The following is a 19,986-nucleotide window of genomic DNA, read 5'->3' as shown; positions in this document are numbered from 1 at the left end:
GTATGCTAGGGATTTTCAGACCTTGTTGCCAACTGGAGAACTGGTAGTCTCTAGGAGGTGAATTAGAGCTTTACCAATAGAGGTAGGTGGTAGGGAATTGTTTACTGATCTGATTGAGCTGGTGATGGATGACTTCGATATGATCCTAGGGATGGATTGGCTATCGAAGTATGGGGCGAAAATTGACTGCAAGCACAGGATTGTGACTTTTGAACCAGAAGGGGATGTACCCTTTGTATTTGTGGGGATATCTACTGGTTCGCAGGTACCTACGATTTCAGCATTGAGGGCTAGGGACCTGATGAAGGAGGGTTGCATAGGATTCCTAACGAATGTTGTGGATGCCTCTAGGGTTATGTCGGATAGACCGGTGAGACCAGATTGGTATATGAGTTTCCAGATTTATTTCCAGCAGATCTACCAGGGTTGTCGTCGCAGCGGGAGATTGACTTTGTTATAGAGTTGGCGCTAGGGGAGGAGCTGGTATCTAGGACACCTTACAAAATGGCTCCGGCAGAGTTGAAGATTCAGTTACAGGAGTTATTGGATTTGGGTTTCATCATATCAAATTTCTCGCCATGGGGTGCTCCAGTGTTGTTCGTCAAGAAAAAGGATGGATCTCTTAGGATGTGTATTGATTACAGGGAGTTGAACAAGTTGACCATTAAGAATAAGTATCCACTGCCTAGGATCGATGATTTATTTGACCAGCTACAGGGAAGGACAATGTTTTCCAAGATTGATCTCCGGTCAAGTTACCACCAGTTAAGGATCAAAGAAGATGACATACCAAAGACTGCTTTCCGCACGAGGTATGGACACTATGAATTCATGGTTATGTCCTTTGGATTAACCAATGCCCCAGCAGCTTTTATGGATATGATGAATAAGGTTTTCAATGATTATTTGGATAAATTTGTGATTATGTTCATCGACGACATTTTGGTGTACTCTCAGTCAGAGACAGAGCATGAGCAGCATCTACGGTTGGTTTTGCAGTGGTTAAGGGAGCATAGGTTATATGCTAAGTTCAGCAAGTGCGAGTTCTAGTTACCGCAAGTTGCATTTCTAGGCCATATCGTCAGTCAGGAGGGGATTCTGGTTGACCCAAGTAAGATTGAGGCAGTGAGAGACTAGCCTAGACCGAGCAGTGTTCCTGAAGTGAGGAGTTTTCTGGGATTGATAGGATATTATCGGCGATTTGTTGAAGGATTCTGCAGGATAGCTACGCTGTTGACAGAATTGACAAAGAAGAAGACAAAGTATGTTTGGACAGACAAATGTGAGAACAGTTTCAAAGAGTTGAAGCGGCGACTGATCACAGCGCCAGTGTTGAGTCTGCCAACAGATAATGAGAAGTTTGTGGTTTATTGTGATGCTTCCAGACAGGGTTTGGGGTGTGTGTTGATGCAAGCTAGTAAGGTGATAGCCTATGCATCGAGGCAGTTGAACGAGTATGAGCAGAGATATCCCACGCATGATCTGGAGTTGGCAGCGGTGGTATTCGCACTTAAGATTTGGAGACATTATCGATATGGTAATAAGTGTGAGATATACACCGACCACAAGAGTTTGAAGTACTTCTTTACTCAGAAGGATTTGAATATGCGCCAGAGACGGTGGCTAGAGTTGGTTAAGGATTATGACTGTGATATCCTATACCATCCTCGGAAGGCTAATGTAGTGGCTGATGTTGGGGTTTTATGCCCTAATTGAAACTCAAATTCTTTGTAATCTCATTTTATTATCAATAAAAGAATAGAAATCATTTTTTGACTTGGCCAATCACTTTGCTCACATGTTTTATTTTCATGATTATTTGTTTAATATAAACTTCTATTAAATCCCGAGCATATAGCTAATTTTATTTATAGTGACGTAATCACAGTGGAATATAAATATGATTATATGTTCAAAAATAAGTTAGTCCTAAGATTAGTCAGTGCACCGGATTTACATTGACTTGCCAATCTACGATATGATCTACTTACACATTACAGTGTTATGTTCTTTACAGAACATTAGCAAAGTAGATAAGATCGGATGTATTTGTTACATCGGACAGGACCGATATTGACAGTTGATAAGACAAGTAAACATACCGTTATTATCTATTCTAGTCATATCATATAGTTGACCATAAGTCAATTCAATCTCAATTCTGAGTGGTTAGTATTCTAACTGATTGTATTATTTGAGTTCTTTGACTTGTTCGTTACCAGCTTACCCTACGGACTGGCCCATACTTACATCTTGGGAACTCGGTAGTATAATTGAGTGGGAGTGTTAATCATAGATATGAACATCTATAGCTTCTGATGAAGAAGTGAAATGATGGTTTCCTTTTAGTTTGGTTCAAGGTGTTAAATGATAGAGATCTCATTTCAGTAATTAAATTAGTTTACTGAAATATCATTTACAAGGAACTAAGTGTTTTAAGGATAAAATACAATGAGGGGTAAAACGATATTTTAGTCCTATCTTATTGTAGACCGTCTATAGAGGATTGAGTGACAATTATGGTTGTAACAATGGATAATTAATAGCGTATCTATATTTGTTATAGAGCGTTCTATGAATTCAAGAGTGCAATTCCAAGTCTATAGTGGAGTCGAGAGGAATTAATAAGTTAGTAAATTTATTTGTTAGATTTATGATAACTTATTGGAGCTTGATTTCATAGGCCCATGGTCCCCATTGTACCTTGGATAAAATCATCTAGATAGTCTCAATTAATTGATTTAATCATCAATTATAATTATCAAAGTTGACCAGGTCAATTTTGGATAGTTTCACAGAGTTGTGTAATTTTGAGAATAAAAGAGAAATTATGGCAAATTTATTAATTAAGATAAATTGGTATCTAAATTAATAAATAAGTTTAAATCAAGGTTCAAATTATAAATAATTAATTTGATAAAGGATTTAAATAATTATTTAATTAATTAAATCAATAGAAAATAATACAGGTCTTGATTTTAAGTCCAATGAGCTTATAATCAAATGGAAAATTTCACGGGCCTATAGCCCATGATAATTTCGACCTAGGGCTTCAAAATGGCTGTTATTTTATTGATTTTTTAATTAAATTAAATGGCCTAATTGAGTCTATAAAATGAGTGCTTATAGAAAAGTCAAAATAAGAAGTTTGATAAGTCTCAAGTCAGATTTTCTGATAGTTTTAGATTCTCTCTAAACACAAGTCATTTTCTAAACCTCTTTGTTATTTTCTCTTCTTCTCTCTATATCTATCTCATGTGTTGAGAATTTCCCACACTAGTCTAGGTGGTTCTAAGGATACATTGGAGGATTGTGAAGAAAATAGAAGATCGGTTCAGTTTCTTGATAATACTCTGTGATAGAAAGGATGCAAGAGTTAGAGAAACTGAAGGAAGGACTCTTAATTCTGTTGCGTATACTGTAAGTATTCTATTCTTTGTTTCTCTTGAATTCAATTTTAGAAACATGTTTTAGGCTATCTTGTATTAATTTGTTTAATATTAGATATACATGAAAATAAATAAAGATCATGTATAAGCTAATCCAACAACTGGCCTCAGAGCCTTTGGTAATCTTTATTTTCATGCATGAACATGTTTAAAATTAGATTATTTGATATGTTTGAATAATTGGATGGTTTTCATGTTTTTATGAGCATATTGATTTTATGTGAATTTTAGCAATTTTTAGGATATTTTGTTGTGTTTTCTATGCTATTAATTTTTACATATGCTTTATTTTGTGTAAAACATGTTAAAAAATTAATTAGAAAATAGTTTTAGTTTGAAAAATTGCTCAAAAAAAATTTTTGGAAAAAATTTGCACTAGCTCCCATGCGCGCGCGCACACCAGCGCGCACACACGCGCCACCAGCAGCCCAGCCAAGGGTGAACAGTACCCGTTTAGGGTACTGTTCATCCAGTTTTTTTTTTTTTTTAATTTGTGGAAATTTATTATTTATAATTAAAACCTAAAATATCTTTTTTGTTTTATCATTTAATTTTTTTAAAATAAGATATTTTAGTTAGTTGAGATTTAAATAATTAGATATTTTCTAGAAAGATTCAAATTCAAATTTAAAATTAGACTAACAACTTAATTTTAAATCTTTTAATATATTAAAATATTAGAATTATGATATCAGATATTTAAGATATTTTCATTTAAATTCTTGAAATTTTTATTAAATCTTTATTTGAAAATATAAATATCTTTTTATTCTATAGTTTTTAATATTTAAATTATTTGAAATTTGAATATTGTTAGTTAGATATTTTTATGGATATTTGAATTTGTTTAACTATTTGAGATATTTTAGGGTTGTTATAACTATTTGTATTTTATTATTTTTTAAATGGTTAAAATATTAGATAATAGTTGTAACAACACCAGATATTTTTGGAAAATAGTTTAGATATTGATTTTAAAATTTAAATTGGTTAAATTTTGAAAAATATCATTTTTTTCAGCCAATTAATAATTTTTTTTTAATAAATGGGATTTAAATTAACTTTGGTTAATTGTTGATAAATTCTATTTAAATTAAATTAATATTTTTTTTCTTCAAATTAACCTAAAACCAAGTTGATTGTTGATAAATGAAATTTAAATTAACTATTGTTAATTGTTGATAAATTTCATTTAAATTGACTTATTTTTTGTAAAAATTTAATTAATTTGAATATTTTTGATAAATTCTAGATAATTAATTGTGGTATTTTTGCAAATGAAAATAAAATTGTGGTATTTTTGAATAAATTCATAGAATTGCTCATATAGTAACATGATTAGGCCCATCCAATTATAACATGTCTGTTTGCACTATATGTGGTATTTTTGCAATTGGGCTTAGATACATATAGTGGCCCATATGTTTGTCAGATATATGGTATTTTGCCAAATAAAATATTCATAAAATTATAGGTTTTATTTGGGCCCATTAGAAAATGTAAAGTTTAAATTCCTCTCTTGTGGGTGATTCCACTTGTGAAGGCCCATTTGCTTTGCATGACTATAATGAGTCTAATCTATTAATAATAATTAATAAAACGAAGGTTTAAATTCCTGTCTTTTGGACCTTGTATGGAAGATAGGGGGCCTTTGTAGTGGGAACGACATACTGGACCCAGCCCTCCTCCATACAAGCCCAATTGTTAAGGCCCATTTACCTGAGTTGGACTTAATTGTATAGGTTCATTATATTAGTTAAACATAAATATTGATTAGCAACAAATTAATTCTAAATTAATTGAATTTGTTTCAATGTGACACTTTAGAATTAATAATAAGAAATTATAGGACTTTGGTTTTAAAAATTTTAATCTATTTAATTTTTTTTTGGAAAAACCATAGTCATTAATTTTCTAAAAATAAATAATAAAAATACTATTTTTAATTTTATAATGAGTTTATTTTAAGAATTTTATTCGATCTCCACCGTTGGTTTAACATAGTCAATAGCTTAATGGGGCCTCGAGGCGCTTTGATTCGTCCCCCTACGGAAGGTGTTCATTAGTTATTTTGACAAGGTTAGATTTCGAAAGATAGATAATTATAGGTCAAATTCTACTAGACTCACCCCTACGGTGACTAATAGGATTAAATCTATGATTATTGAAACCGTGGGTCTAGCTCATAAAATAAGAGATTTTGTTTTCTTATTTTGATCGAATAGTAGGTTGTTAATAGTGGTGTCCATTATTAAATGAGTTTACAACTCTATTTAACTAATGGTATTTTTGACTCTTGGCAACCGGGACAAAAATATCATAGATTAGTTAAAAACCTAAATAAATAGAGATATGATTGTTTTTGGTATTTTTTCTCATATCTTACATATTTTTGGTATATGTTGTGTTATTTCTTAAAATTTGTGTGAATAGAAGTTTTATTGAGCAAATGTGATTGATTTCTATTTTATTGGTAATTTGTAGTTTTAAGTTAAGTAGTGTATGTGTCTACTCCCATCCTTTCTCAACTTTCGATGGAGAAACTCACTGATGAAAACTTCCTTAATTGGAAGCAGAATATCAACATAAAGTTGATTGGTGACAACTCTGAATTCGTCATGATTGAGGAATCCCCAGAACGAGCACCGTATCCGCACGTTAGTGATGGCACCGTCAATGCTCGTGATGGTACCGTAAATGCTTGGGTAGCACCGTCTCTGCACGTTCGTGATGGCACCGTAAATTATCGGATTGCACCGTGTCTGCATGTTCATGCTCAACTCAACTATGGTCTGATGCAGCTCATGAACGAGCTTCAGATTATTGAGCCTGTCATGGGTGGACCTAGTAAAGGAGGTGAAAATAAGACTACTGATGTTGCTGCACATCTAGCTAAGGCTGAAGCTAACCAAGCTTCGTCTTCGAAAGCTGGAAACAATAGGAAATGTGGACAAATAAACAACCCCAAGCCTGCAAAGGCTGCAAAGACGAGTGCACAACCAAGTGCACAGACGCCTAAGGGGAAGAACAAGAAAAATAAGAAAGGTAAAGATAAGTGCTTTCACTGCAAATAGAAGGGGCATTGGAAACGAGATTGCCCTAAGTTTCTAGCAGCGAAAAACAAAGGTAATGATTATAGTTCATTTATCTTGGAAACATGTGTTTTAGAGAATGATAAATCCGTTTGGATTAATGATTCTGGAACTACTAACCATGTTTGTAACTCTTTACAGCTTCTTGAATAGTGAGAGGAAGTGAACAAAGGCAGCTTAAAGCTTAGAGTTGGGAATGGAGCGTTCGTTAAGGTCCAAGCTAGAGGAATATCTCGTCTGAAGTTCGGAAATAAATACTTAATTTTAGAAGTTGTATTTTTTATTCTGGATTTTAGTAGAAATTTAATTTCAGTTTTCATGTTGCGATTAGAACGATTTGTTATGACTTTCACAAGTTTTAATATATCTATTTCTTTCAATGGATCACAATTGTGTATTGCATGTTTGGAAAACGGGCTTTATATTCTGCGACCTAACGAACCCCTCGCTCTTAACAATGATTTATTCAAAGTAGCTAAACCTAGGACCAATAAACATCAAAAGACCGATAACAATAATATGACGTATTTATGGCACTTGAGACTAGGTCGCATTGGCTATGATAGGATTCAAAGACTTACAAAGGATGGACCTTAGAGGGAACTCACCTTAGGTGAATTACCTGTCTGTGAATCTTGTCTAGAAGGCAAACTGACCAAGCTTCCATTCTCTGCAAAGGGTGATAGGTCCAAAGAACCACTTGGTCTTGTGCATTCAGATGTTTGTGGACCTTTGAATATACAAGCCAGGGGTGGTTTTGAGTATTTCGTCACTTTCATTGACGATTACTCTAGATACTCATGTCTTTACCTAATGCATAGGAAATCAGAAACATTTTCAAAGTTTCAGGAATTCCTAGCAATGGCTCAGAACCAATTAGGTAAAAGGTTAAAGATCGTGCGATCTGATAGGGGTGGAGAATATTTGGATATGCAGTTCCAAGATCATTTAACTGAACTTGGGATTTTATCACAACTTACTGCCCCAGGCACTCCGCAACAAAATGGTGTAGCGGAATGCCGAAACAGAACTTTATTGGAAATGGTTAGATGCATGCTTAGTTACTCAACTCTACCAACTTCGTTCTGGGGACATGCAATTGAAACCGCAAATGACATTCTCAATGTCGTGCCGTCAAAATCAATCCCCAAAACACCTTTAGAACGCTGGAATGGTCGTGAACCTAGTTTACACCATTATAGAATCTGGGGGTGTCCCGCTCACGTCCTGAGGAAAAAGGAGGGAAAGCTAGAACCACAAACTGAAGTTTGAATGTTTGTTGGCTATCCTAAAGGTACTTGGGTTGGACTTTTCTATAGTCATTCAGAAAAGAAAGTGTTTACTTCTACAAATGCTACTTTTCTGGAAAATGACTATGTCCAGAACTTTAAACCTCGCAGCAAAGTAGTTTTAGAGGAGATGGTTAAAGAATTGACTCCAACCAATGTTCCATCGTCATCAATGCAAGTCGATGAAGAAATTCCCACTCTTCATGTACAATCGATGCAAGTCGATTTAAATGAAGAAAGTACCATTGTTCCTGAGCAAATAGTCACGGAGCCTCGTCGTAGTGGGAGGGTTTCTAAAAACCCAGTTCGCTATGGTTTGGATGGTGAAACCAATATGGTTGTTGGTGACACTAGTGATGATGATCCATTGTCTTTCAAACAAGCAATGGCTAGCCTTGAAAAAGAACTATGGCTCGAAGCCATGAAACAGGAAATGGAGTCCATGTACTCAAATTCTGTCTGGGATCTTGTGGAAGCGCCTAGTGACTTTAGGGCCATTGGGTGCAAGTGGATCTACAAGAAGAAACAAGGCATTGATGGAAATATCGAGACTTATAAAGCTCGATTAGTTGCAAAGGGTTATACCCAAAGAGAAGGCGTGGACTATGAGGAAACTTTTAGTCTGGTAGCCATGCTCAAATCCATTCGCATCCTCCTATCCATAGCAGCCGCTCTCGACTATGAGATTTGGCAAATGGACGTCAAGACAGCTTTTCTTAATGGAAAGCTTGGCGAGGTCATTTATATGGATCAATCAGAAGGATTTAAAGTATCTGGACAAGAAGGAAAAATTTGTAAGTTAAACAGGTCCATCTATGGACTTAAGCAAGCTTCTCGTTCCTGGAATCGTAGGTTTGATGAAATAATCAAAACCTATGGCTTTGAACAAAATATTGATGAGCCCTGTGTTTACCAACTAAAGGCAAATCAAATAGTGGTATTCCTGGTACTTTATGTAGATGATATCTTACTCATTGGAAACAATGTTAAGAAATTATCAGATGTGAAGAATTGGCTGAGCACTCAATTCCAGATGAAGGATTTGGGTGAAGCAAGTTATGTTCTAGGTATCCAGATCATCAGGGATAGAAAGAACAAAATTTTAGCTCTATCTCAAGCAGCTTACATTGATAAAGTGTTTGAACGTTTCTCAATGAAAAATTCCAAGAAAGGACGTCTACCGTCCTGCCATGGAATTCATCTTTCAAAGAAGCAGTCTCCCCAGACTCCTGAAGAGGAAGACGCAATGAGAAAAGTTCCTTACGCATCTGCAGTTGGAAGTCTGATGTATGCCATGTTATGTACTAGACCAGACATCTGCTATGCATTGGGAGTAGTGAGCAGGTATTAGTCAAACCCTGGACCGGAACATTGGATAGCAGTTAAGCATATCCTGAAGTATTTGAGACGGACTAGGGATTATATGTTAGTCTACAAGGGTGGTGTTGTGAACCCTGTAGGCTACACTGATTCAGATTTTTAGACTGATGTCGATGACAGAAAGTCTACTTCTGGAATGGTGTTTACTCTTGGGGGTGGAGTTGTGATTTGGAGAAGCATAAAGTAGTCTGCAATCTCAGATTCCACCATGGAGGTTGAGTACATAGTCGCGTCAGAAGCAGCTAAGGAAATAGTCTGGCTAAAGAAGTTCTATTCGGATCTTGGTGTTATTCCAGAAATGGATAAACCGCTTGTGTTGTTTTGTGACAATACAGGAGCGATAGCCAACTCGAAAGAACCTCGAAGTCACAAGAAGAGTAAGCATATAGAAAGGAAGTATCACATTATTAGAGAATATGTGGCCAGGGGAGATGTGAAGGTTATGAATATTGCAACTGAAGACAATCTTGCGAATTCGTTTACAAAGACACTACCAGAAGCTACATTTGATAAGCATATCAAGGAGATGGGATTAGTAGAATTAAGGCATTAGTTTCAATTAGTGCAAGTGGGAGTTTGTTGGGGTTTTATGCCCTAATTAAAACCCAAATTCTTTGTAATCTCATTTTATTATCAATAAAAGAATAGAAATCATTTTTTGACTTGGCCAATCACTTTGCTCACATGTTTTATTTTCATGATTATTTGTTTAATATAAACTTCTATTAAATCCCGAGCATATAGCTAATCTTATTTATAGTGACGTAATCACAGTGGAATATAAATATGATTATATGTTCAAAAATAAGTTAGTCCTAAGATTAGTCAGTGCACCGGATTTACACTGACTTGCCAATCTACAATATGATCTACTTACACATTACAATGTTATGTTCTTTCCAGAACATTAGCAAAGTAGATAAGATCGGATGTATTTGTTACATCGGACAGGACCGATATTGACAGTTGATAAGACAAGTAAACATACCATTATTATCTATTCTAGTCATATCATATAGTTGACCATTGGTCAATTCAATCTCAATTCTGAGTGGTTAGTATTCTAACTGGTTGTATTATTTGAGTTCTTTGACTTGTTCGTTACCAGCTTACCCTACGGACTAGCCCATACTTACATCTTGGGAACTCGGTAGTATAATTGAGTGGGAGTGTTAATCATAGATATGAACATCTATAGCTTCTGATGAAGAAGTGAAACGATGGTTTCCTTTTAGTTTGGTTCAAGGTGTTAAATGATAGAGATCTCATTTCAGTAATTAAATTAGTTTACTGAAATATCATTTACAAGGAACTAAGTGTTTTAAGGATAAAATACAATGAAGGGTAAAACGGTATTTTAGTCCTATCTCATTGTAGACCGTCTATAGAGGATTGAGTGACAATTATGGTTGTAACAATGGATAATTAATAGCGTATCTATATTTGTTATAGAGCGTTCTATGAATTCAAGAGTGCAATTCCAAGTCTATAGTGGAGTCGAGAGGAATTAATAAGTTAGTAAATTTATTTGTTAGATTTATGATAACTTATTGGAGCTTGATTTCATAGGCCCATGGTCCCCATTGTACCTTGGATAAAATCATCTAGATAGTCTCAATTAATTGATTTAATCATCAATTATAATTATCAAAGTTGACCAGGTCAATTTTGGATAGTTTCACAGAGTTGTGTAATTTTGAGAATAAAAGAGAAATTATGGCAGATTTATTAATTAAGATAAATTGGTATGTAAATTAATAAATAAGTTTAAATCAAGGTTCAAATTATAAATAATTAATTTGATAAAGGATTTAAATAATTATTTAATTAATTAAATCAATAGAAAACAATACAGGTCTTGATTTTAAGTCCAATAGCTTATAATCAAATGGAAAATTTCACGGGCCTATAGCCCATGATAATTTCGACCTAGTGCTTCAAAATGGCTGTTATTTTATTGATTTTTTTAATTAAATTAAATGGCCTAATTGAGTCTATAAAAGGAGTGCTTATAGAAAAGTCAAAATAAGAAGTTTGATAAGTCTCAAGTCAGATTTTCTGATAGTTTTAGATTCTCTCTAAACACAAGTCCTTTTCTAAACCTCTTTGTTATTTTCTCTTCTTCTCTCTATATCTATCTCATGTGTTGAGAATTTCCCACACTAGTCTAGGTGGTTCTAAGGATACATTGGAAGATTGTGAAGAAAATAGAAGATCGGTTCAATTTCTTGATAATACTCTGTGACAGAAAGGATACAAGAGTTAGAGAAACTGAAGGAAGGACTCTTAATTCCGCTGCGTATACTGTTAGTATTCTATTCTTTGTTTCTCTTGAATTCAATTTTAGAAACATGTTTTAGGCTATCTTGTATTAATTTGTTTAATATTAGATATACATGAAAATAAATAAAGATCCTGTATAAGCTAATCCAACAGCTGATGCATTGAGTTGGAAAGGCCCAGGACAGTTGTTCAGTTCGAGACGGATATCTGATAAGCTAGCTGAGGAGATGACTAGAGCGAGTATAGAGTTGGTGGTTGGTCGGTTAGCCAACATCACTCTTCAGTCTACGCTCTTTGAGAGGATCAAGGAGGCGCAGGGAAAAGATTCCCAGTTGAGAGGTCACAGAGAGAATTTCTTATTCGGAGTGGCTAAGGACTTTTCTATCTCGGAGATGGGGTTGCTGAAGTACAAGGGTCGGATCTGCGTTCCGATGGATTCTGATATTCGGTGGGAGATCTTAGATGAATCGCATACCACTCCTTATTCCTTGCATCCGGATACGACGAAGATGTACCAGGATTTGAGAGCTTTGTATTGGTGGTCGGGCATGAAGAGGGATGTAGTGGATTAAGTGGCCAAGTGCTTAACTTGTCAGCAGGTCAAGGCTGAACATCAGAGGCCAGCAAGATTGTTGCAGCCTCTTGGGATTCCAGAATGGAAGTGGGAAGATACCACCATGGACTTCGTGGTTGGTTTGCCGAGGACCGTGGGATAGCATGACTCGGTGTGGGTGGTTGTGGATAGGTATACCAAGTCCGCCCACTATTTACCTGTCAGGACGACTTATACTGTGGAGCAATATGATGAGTTATATGTGAAGGAAATTGTTCGACTTCATGGGGCTCCGAGGTCGATAGTATATGATAGGGACCCCACCTTCACTTCCAAGTTTTGGGAGAGTCTGCAGAAGGCTATGGGCACACAGTTACGGTTTATTACCACTTATCATCCTCAGACAGACAGATAGTCTGAGAGGACGATTCAAATATTGGAGGACATGTTGCGAGCCTGTGTGCTGGATTTTAGGGGATCTTGGAGTAAGTATCTCCCTTTGATTGAGTTCTCGTACAACTACAGTTATCAGGCGACTATCGGAGTGGCTCTGTATGAGATGCTTTATGGAAGGAAGTGTAGATCACCTATCCATTGGAACGAGACGGGTGAGAGAAGTTATTTGGGTCCTGAGATGGTTCAGAGGACCAATGAGGCGATTGAGAAGATTAGAGCGTGAATGCTCGCCTCCCAGAGTCTCCAGAAGAGTTATTCAGACTTGAAACGCAGAAGTGTGGAATTTTAGGTTGGTGACCATGTGTTTCTTGGGTTTCACCTTTGAGGGGAGTGAAACAGTTTGGTGTTCAGGGCAAGCTGAGCCCTAGGTTTGTTGGCCCCTTCGAGATTCTGGAAAGGGTTGGAGAGGTAGATTTCAGAATGGCGATGCCTCCAGCTTTGTCAGGGGTTCATGATGTTTTTCATGTGTCCATGCTCCGGAAGTATGTGTCAGATTCGACGCATGTGTTGAGTTATGAGAATTTGGAGCTGGATTAGGATTTGTCCTGTGAGGAGAAGCCGTTTCAGGTTCTTCACCGGAAGGATAAAGTCTTGCGGAGCAAGACCATCGCCTTGGTGAAAGTGCTGTGGAGGAACAGCAAGGTTGAGGATGCGACATGGGAACTTGAATCAGAGATGTAGTAGTGGTATCCCGAGTTGTTCAGGTAATTTCGAGAACGAAATTTCTATAAGGAGGGGATAGTTGTAACGACCCAAATTTGCTAATAAGGCTTATGGCCTTGATTAGCGTGCCTGGAGGGCAATAAGTGAATTATTGTTATAATATGTGAATTTATGTGAATAAGTGATTAGAGATGCATGTTTAGCTTAATTAAATATGCACGTGGGCTCCGTTTGGATATTAGGGGCATGTTTGTAATTTTAGCACGTTGAGGGCATAAATGTGATAAATGAGATAAATGCGATATACTTATGATATATCTGTGTAGCACGATCTGGGACAGTCCTTGGGAGATGTTAGCCAGAAAGTCACAACGGGGTTGAGAATCCGACTCGGAGCGAGTCGAGGGGTATTTCGGGTATTAGATGTTTTATGGGGTTATCGGGTTATGGAAATAAATATTTGGAGAAATGTTTGAGGTTAGAATGCTTAGGAATGAATATTGGGGAAATTTACCATTTCGCCATCGGAGACGTTTTTGGCACCCCGAGCCTTGAGGTAACCTTAGAGATTAAGTTAAATAAAACAAAACATTAGAAACAGTGAGAAATTTCTAAACCGACCATTTCTCTCTCTATCTCTCGGTTCTCTCTTTTCTCTTGGGAGTTTGGTGAATCTTGGTGAAAACTAACTAGAAGCTAAGGAATTGGAGTTGGGATTTTGGGAGCTTGAGGCTTGGAGCTTAAGGAACTAATTTGTGGATTCATTTCTATCCAAGGTAAGATTTTTAATATGTTGAGCTGTGTTGATTTGCAGCTGGTTTTATGTTGAATTTTAGAGTATTGCATGTGTGATGGGTGAAGAATCATCTATGAGTTGATGAGGTTTTGAGCTAGGATTATTGTTAGGTTTTATTGCTGAGTTCATGAAATAACTTTTGTGGTGATTAGCTTAAGTTGTTGGGTTGATTTTGGGGTTAATTAGATTGGTTTTCGTGGCAAAAATGGAGGATTTTTCTGGGTTTGAAGGGTCGGGTCGCGGCATTGTTCTTGCTGAGCCGCGACCCTCTGAAGCATGTTGGTAGCCAGGATGAAGGGCGAGCCGCGGCATGCCCTAGCTAGGGCCGCGGCGCGCCTGCCGTGTGTTGGGGTGGCTCTCGGGTTTGGGGGCGGGCCGCAGCATTGCCTTATGGAGCCGCGGCTCTTAGTGCAATTTTGGGCTTTAAAGTGTGTTTAGGCTTGGGAACTCAAAGGTTAAGGCTCGGGATGGATTGTATCACCCGGATTGATAGAATTCAAGGTCCCGGAGATTAGAATTATGGCTCGAAGTTATTAAATGGATTAGAACTTGATGGATGAATATTGTTAATGCGTTGTGACTAGGGTTTCAGCGAGGCTCGGATTAGGGGACTGTGCTCGGGACATCGGTGCTTAGAGAGCTCGAGACACAGGTAAGAAAACTCTTGTTCCCGTAGATCTTGTATGCAGGGCAGGGCCCTATATCATTGTGTTGCAAGGCATAGCCCTTTGATTGAGTTTATTCATGTTTGGTATTTGCTTTGTTATGCTATGTATGCATATGTGTGAATGTTCGGCAAGAGCCAGGAATGGCGCAGGCCGAGGTCGGCAAGGCGGGAATGGCAAGGGGCCGGGAACGGTGTTAAGCATGTGGAGTTCGGCAAGGGGCCGAGAGCAACGTTTAGCACGCGAAGTGCGAGTTTCCAGGGCGAGACCCTAAAGGATACCTGGGATATCCTCACGGTGTGGACCGCGAACCCAGGGCCTGGTAAAGCGCCTGGGATGGCACAGCCGTATGTGTATAGCCCATTGATTGTGTTGCAGGGCGGGGCCCTATATCATTGTGTTGCAGGGCGTAGCCCTTTGATTGAGTTTATTCATGTTTGGTATTTGCTTTATTATGCTATGTATGCATATGTGTGAATGTTTGGCAAGAGCCGGGAACGGCGCAGGCCGAGGTCGGCAAGGCCGGGAATGGCAAGGGGCCGGGAATGGTGTTAAGCACATGGAGTTCGGCAAGGGGCCGAGAGCAACATTTAGCACGCGGAGTGCGAGTTGCCAGGGCGAGACCCTAAAGGATACCGGGATATCCTCATGGTGTGGACCGCGTACCCAGGGCCTGGTAAAGCGCCTAGGATGGCACAGCCGTATGTGTATAGCCCATTGATGGCCTGTTTATATGCTAAGTGTTTGATATGCATATGTTATCTGCTTGTGAGGGTTTTCTTGCTGGGCTTCGGCTCACGGGTGCTCTGTGGTGCAGGTAAGGGCAAGGGAAAAGTCGACCAACCATGAGTACGGAGAGTGTGAAGCGGCGAGTACATGTTTGGCTTGCCTGGCTGCCACGGCCAGGGGTAGTTTTGGGAGATGATTGTACTAAACTTAGATTTTGTCGTCTAGTCGACTCTGCTTGTATTTATGTGTTGTAAACATTTTTAAACAGTGTTTTTGGATCCCAAATGTTGAACGCTTTATGATTTTTAGTAAATGGAATTATTTTCAAAGTCTATGACCCTGTTTATGGTTTAATTACACGTTTGTCTTAAAACCTCGATTAGCGAGTTAAACGCACGTTTTTAACTCACTTAGTAACGACTATAAGGAAGTAGGGCGTTACAAAATCACAGGCCACATACTGTACGATAAGCTCATGTTGCCAAAATGATTAAACTCATTGGCAGCCAAGCCCGAACAAACATTTCTGGGATCTTTTGCAAACTCAAGATATGTGGCGTCAAAGTCTTGCAGACCCATCAACCGGATGACGCATCACCCCATCTTCTTTTTATCTCCCAGTGTAATGCCATAACATGTCATTAGTTGTATGCCTTGAACTGTACATTCGCTTTAATCTGGGAATCAGCAGAAGTAACACATCACCTTATGTGGAACCTTTTTCCCCTTCTTCTTTTCATTGATCCATTGGTTACTCCCACACACAGGACATGAATTTTTTCTTGCATGCTCATTATAAAATAAGCAACAATCATATTTACACACACGTATTGATTGATATCCCAACCCTAACTTACTCAGTTTCTTTTTGGCCTTGATTGATATTTATAAATGCAAACTTAGTAACTTTAACAATTCATCGAAAGAGTTGTCTGACCACTTCCCCCTAACTTTCAAATGCATCAAATTCACAAAAAAGTTTAAGGATGATATCCAATCGCAACTCAAATACAACTCAGCCTCGATCTCGTTGAACAACTCATCGTAATATTGTCCCATTCTGCTGCCAGACACACCATCTGCTTCGTCTGCATTTGTCGGTAAGATGAAATCATCAACGACGTCGATCATCTCATCTAATCTTCATTCTCCTCAACTACCTCATTGGAAACACTAGCTTCCACCTCACTGTGATAAACCCATTGTTGATACTTTTGTTGAAAACCCTTGTCAAAGACATGAGCCTCCACCATATCTATCGTTTGTAGTTTAACATTAAGGCATCTCACACACAAACATTTAATTTTCTCGTCACATTCTACGTGTTCTTTCGCCATTTTCAAGAAGGCTTGGAGATCGTTCCAATAAGCAACACATTTATGATTCCTTAAGGTCGTACAACTCTTATCGAGCGACATCTACGATATAAGAATAAACAACAATTAAATATTATTGAATATGTGTATGTGTGCCATAATCCACATTTTCACTCCACTTCTAAAAGGGTAAAGAACTTATCCCATTCAGGTTTGTAGTATACAAATAATTTAATCTACTCTCTTGACATTGTTTCATTTATGTAAAAATTTCGGCGGCACCTCTCTATGGTTCTCATAAGTGTGCAAACTAAAATTAAGTCGACCCACTTACGAGAACAAATAAGGAGACACGGACTGAAATCTCTACTAACGAAACAATAAAATGAGTAATAGATCAAATTATAGGTACACAACAAACTCAAATTATCCATGCAAACAAAAAAGTCATGAATAATTCAGATAAGCATATTTAAGAGTCCTTACTGACTTAACCTCTCCGAACGGGTCTAAGACTTTTCATGATTAAAAATAATTAAGAAAACATTATCACTATGTGATAATTTATAACCCACATATTCTATCTTTGGTCATAAAATTTTATCGCCAAATAGAAAATCAACAAAAATTAAATATTTTCTCAACACATTTTATGATATCTTACAAAGTCTTATGATTTGCTGAAATTATGATATCACACATTTTAAGATTATTGTAAAAAGTTTAATATTGAATGTTAATAAATAATTATCTATATATTTATGAAGTACAACTTATTCGAGTTTAGTTTTATTGAATTCATATTATAATTATTATTTAATTATTTATAAATAATTTAATTAGTAAATTAATATTTCATTATTCAATTATCTTATTAATTACTAAATTAGTATTTTATTATTTAATTATCTTATTCCGAACTCCAACTTGCCCAATTCTGACCTAGTAGATCCCTTAGAGATAGTAAGTAGACATCTACCACTCCCAATTTTTTCAAGATATTTGAAGAAGCATCTTGAAAAAATGAGGAATACTAGATTAATACATTGACTCGGAACACTATTTCCAAAATATCCACTAGATGTCTATGGTTTTTTTATATTAGAAATAATAACAATTATCACTATGTGATAATAACCATCCTATATATATATATATGATGTTTTATAAGATCTTATTTTATAATGTTAATAATACTATTAATTTATTAAGAATGTTATTATAGTTATGATTACTATTAATTTCTATTTTAATTATTATTTAATTAAATATAATTGAAATCAATTATAAGAAATTATTTCCATTCTTTCTTAGATTTCATATTTGTCAAGATTTTTCATCTTCAACCAAACATTTCATAACACTGATAAAATAAGAACAAAATTATTGTACACGGCATAAGCATGAAGGAACAATATACATTTGTATAATCTATTTTAAAATAAGAAAACTAACTAGTAAAAGAAAATGGTGTTAATTGGACACTTAATGCTAACTATATCTAGCCTAAATTTATATATCAAACAACATAAAAATTCTCAAAAAGCATTTTTTTTTTTAGTTAAAATATAATAATGAATAAATTGAACATAAAATATATTTTCACAAATTTTAATGTTTATTTTAATTTAAATTTTAAGTCGAATAAATTGTGCCTGTATTTTTTATTATAACTTTATTTCAAAGGTTGGAGTTGCTTTTAAATAACAATGTTATTTTCAAAATAAACATATATGTAATGCTGAAAGAAAACAGTAATCTATGGGAAATCATTATTTTAAAGAATATTATGCAAAAAATTTAGTGGTAGTTCGAAAGATACTAAAGCAGATTGTAGACATAATCTATCACTGGCACAAAAACTCAATTAACACATAAGAATTGTGTAGTAAATATTACCAGAGGCAGAGCTGGAGCCTGGAGGAGAGAGAGAGAAAGAGAAACCGATTGGCGGAGGGCTTCCTTGCGTTGTAGCCGGGACTACTGAGAGAACAGAGATCTAGCAAAATTTATTCCTTGTCTTTTCTCGAATTATTTACTATTATGAGTCTTCTGTTTAACATCTTTAGCAACTTTCCAACTCATTACATCTTTTACTTTTTCATTTTTTTTCCTTTTTTTTTCTTTTTCTTTTTCTTTTCTGTTTTTTTACTGGGTTTATATTTTTTAAATCATGTATCTAGTCTCCTTAGTTAATTGTACTTTGAGTTTTAACAAATTATTTTTTAGATTTTGTGTTTTATAAAATAGATCAAATTGATCATTAAACTCGATTTTGGTCAAAAAAATTTAAACTAAAATCGTAAATAATTCATCAAACTAACAATTCAAAACAATAACATTATCATTCTGCTTAATAACTGTACTGTTATATTTAATTTTTTTCATCAAAATTGAATTTAAGGGTCTATTTGAACTATTTTACATAACATGAGATCTAAAAAGTAATTTATTAAAATATAAAGTCCAAAAATGTATAAGCTCTTTTTTTAAAATACATATTTTACGGCTTATTTAATTTGACTATTAACTCAGCTCTTTCTATTAAAAGCTATTCACATTAGATATTTCTGAAAGAAAATTATAGAGAAAAAAGCCAAATTATATTAAAAATTCAATGGTAGATAATTATTTGGTATTCTGTGTTTTAGTAAATTATTGTTTTGGTACCATGTTGATTAGTGCTCAAAAATGTCAATTTATTAATTTTAAAGTTCAAAATAAATTAAGTTTTTATTAATATTTTCATGAATTTATTGCAATATTTTTTTATTGGAAAATATTAATTATAATTTATTTTGTGTTTAATTTTCAGGAATAAATTGCATTTTTAGCATTTGGGAAAGCAAAAGAACTGAAATAATTAAAACTAAAATAGAAAAATGAAAAAATGGCATTTTTGTGGTACAAACCCAACAGGAATCGGCCCAAAGGAACCCAAGCCCACTACTTCTCCTCTGCCAGCAGCGCGCCACATGGCGTTCTGCCTGCTCGCCACCTATCCGTGCTCCCATCAGTCCCACGCCTGGATTTGCCTGACCGGTGCCCAACCTGCCTGACACACCTGCCTTTTCTTTCCCCTGCTGACAGCCACGATACGTGGCTTGCTCCCATTGGCTGCGAGTTGGTCAATGCCACCAGCCACCTTCCAGACCATTTTGTGTGCACTTTGGCCCTTGGATTTTCCATTTTGAGCTTTAAAGCTCACATTTTGTATTAATTTAGAAAAATGTGCATGAGGACAATTTACTAAAATAGCTAGGTTAATATTAATAATAAGATTTGATTTTTCAAAATCATATTTTATTATTAATG

The 19,986-nt window shown here is 35.9% G+C and overlaps 1 protein-coding gene across 1 annotated transcript in view; it reads right to left on the bottom strand.

Moving 5' to 3' along the window:
• LOC133797872 (uncharacterized) overlaps positions 1-18,784 on the bottom strand; it is a 35,138-nt gene extending 16,354 nt beyond the window's left edge. The window contains exon 1 of the mRNA XM_062235962.1: positions 18,571-18,784. The gene's annotated coding sequence lies outside the window, so the exon portion shown is untranslated. The remainder of the gene's footprint in view (positions 1-18,570) is intronic.
• Between the last annotated feature and the right edge of the window lie 1,202 nt (positions 18,785-19,986).

This window comes from Humulus lupulus, chromosome 8 (genome assembly GCF_963169125.1).
Source record: "Humulus lupulus chromosome 8, drHumLupu1.1, whole genome shotgun sequence".
NCBI lineage: Eukaryota > Viridiplantae > Streptophyta > Magnoliopsida > Rosales > Cannabaceae > Humulus > Humulus lupulus.
This window is presented reverse-complemented; position numbering and strand designations above follow the sequence as displayed.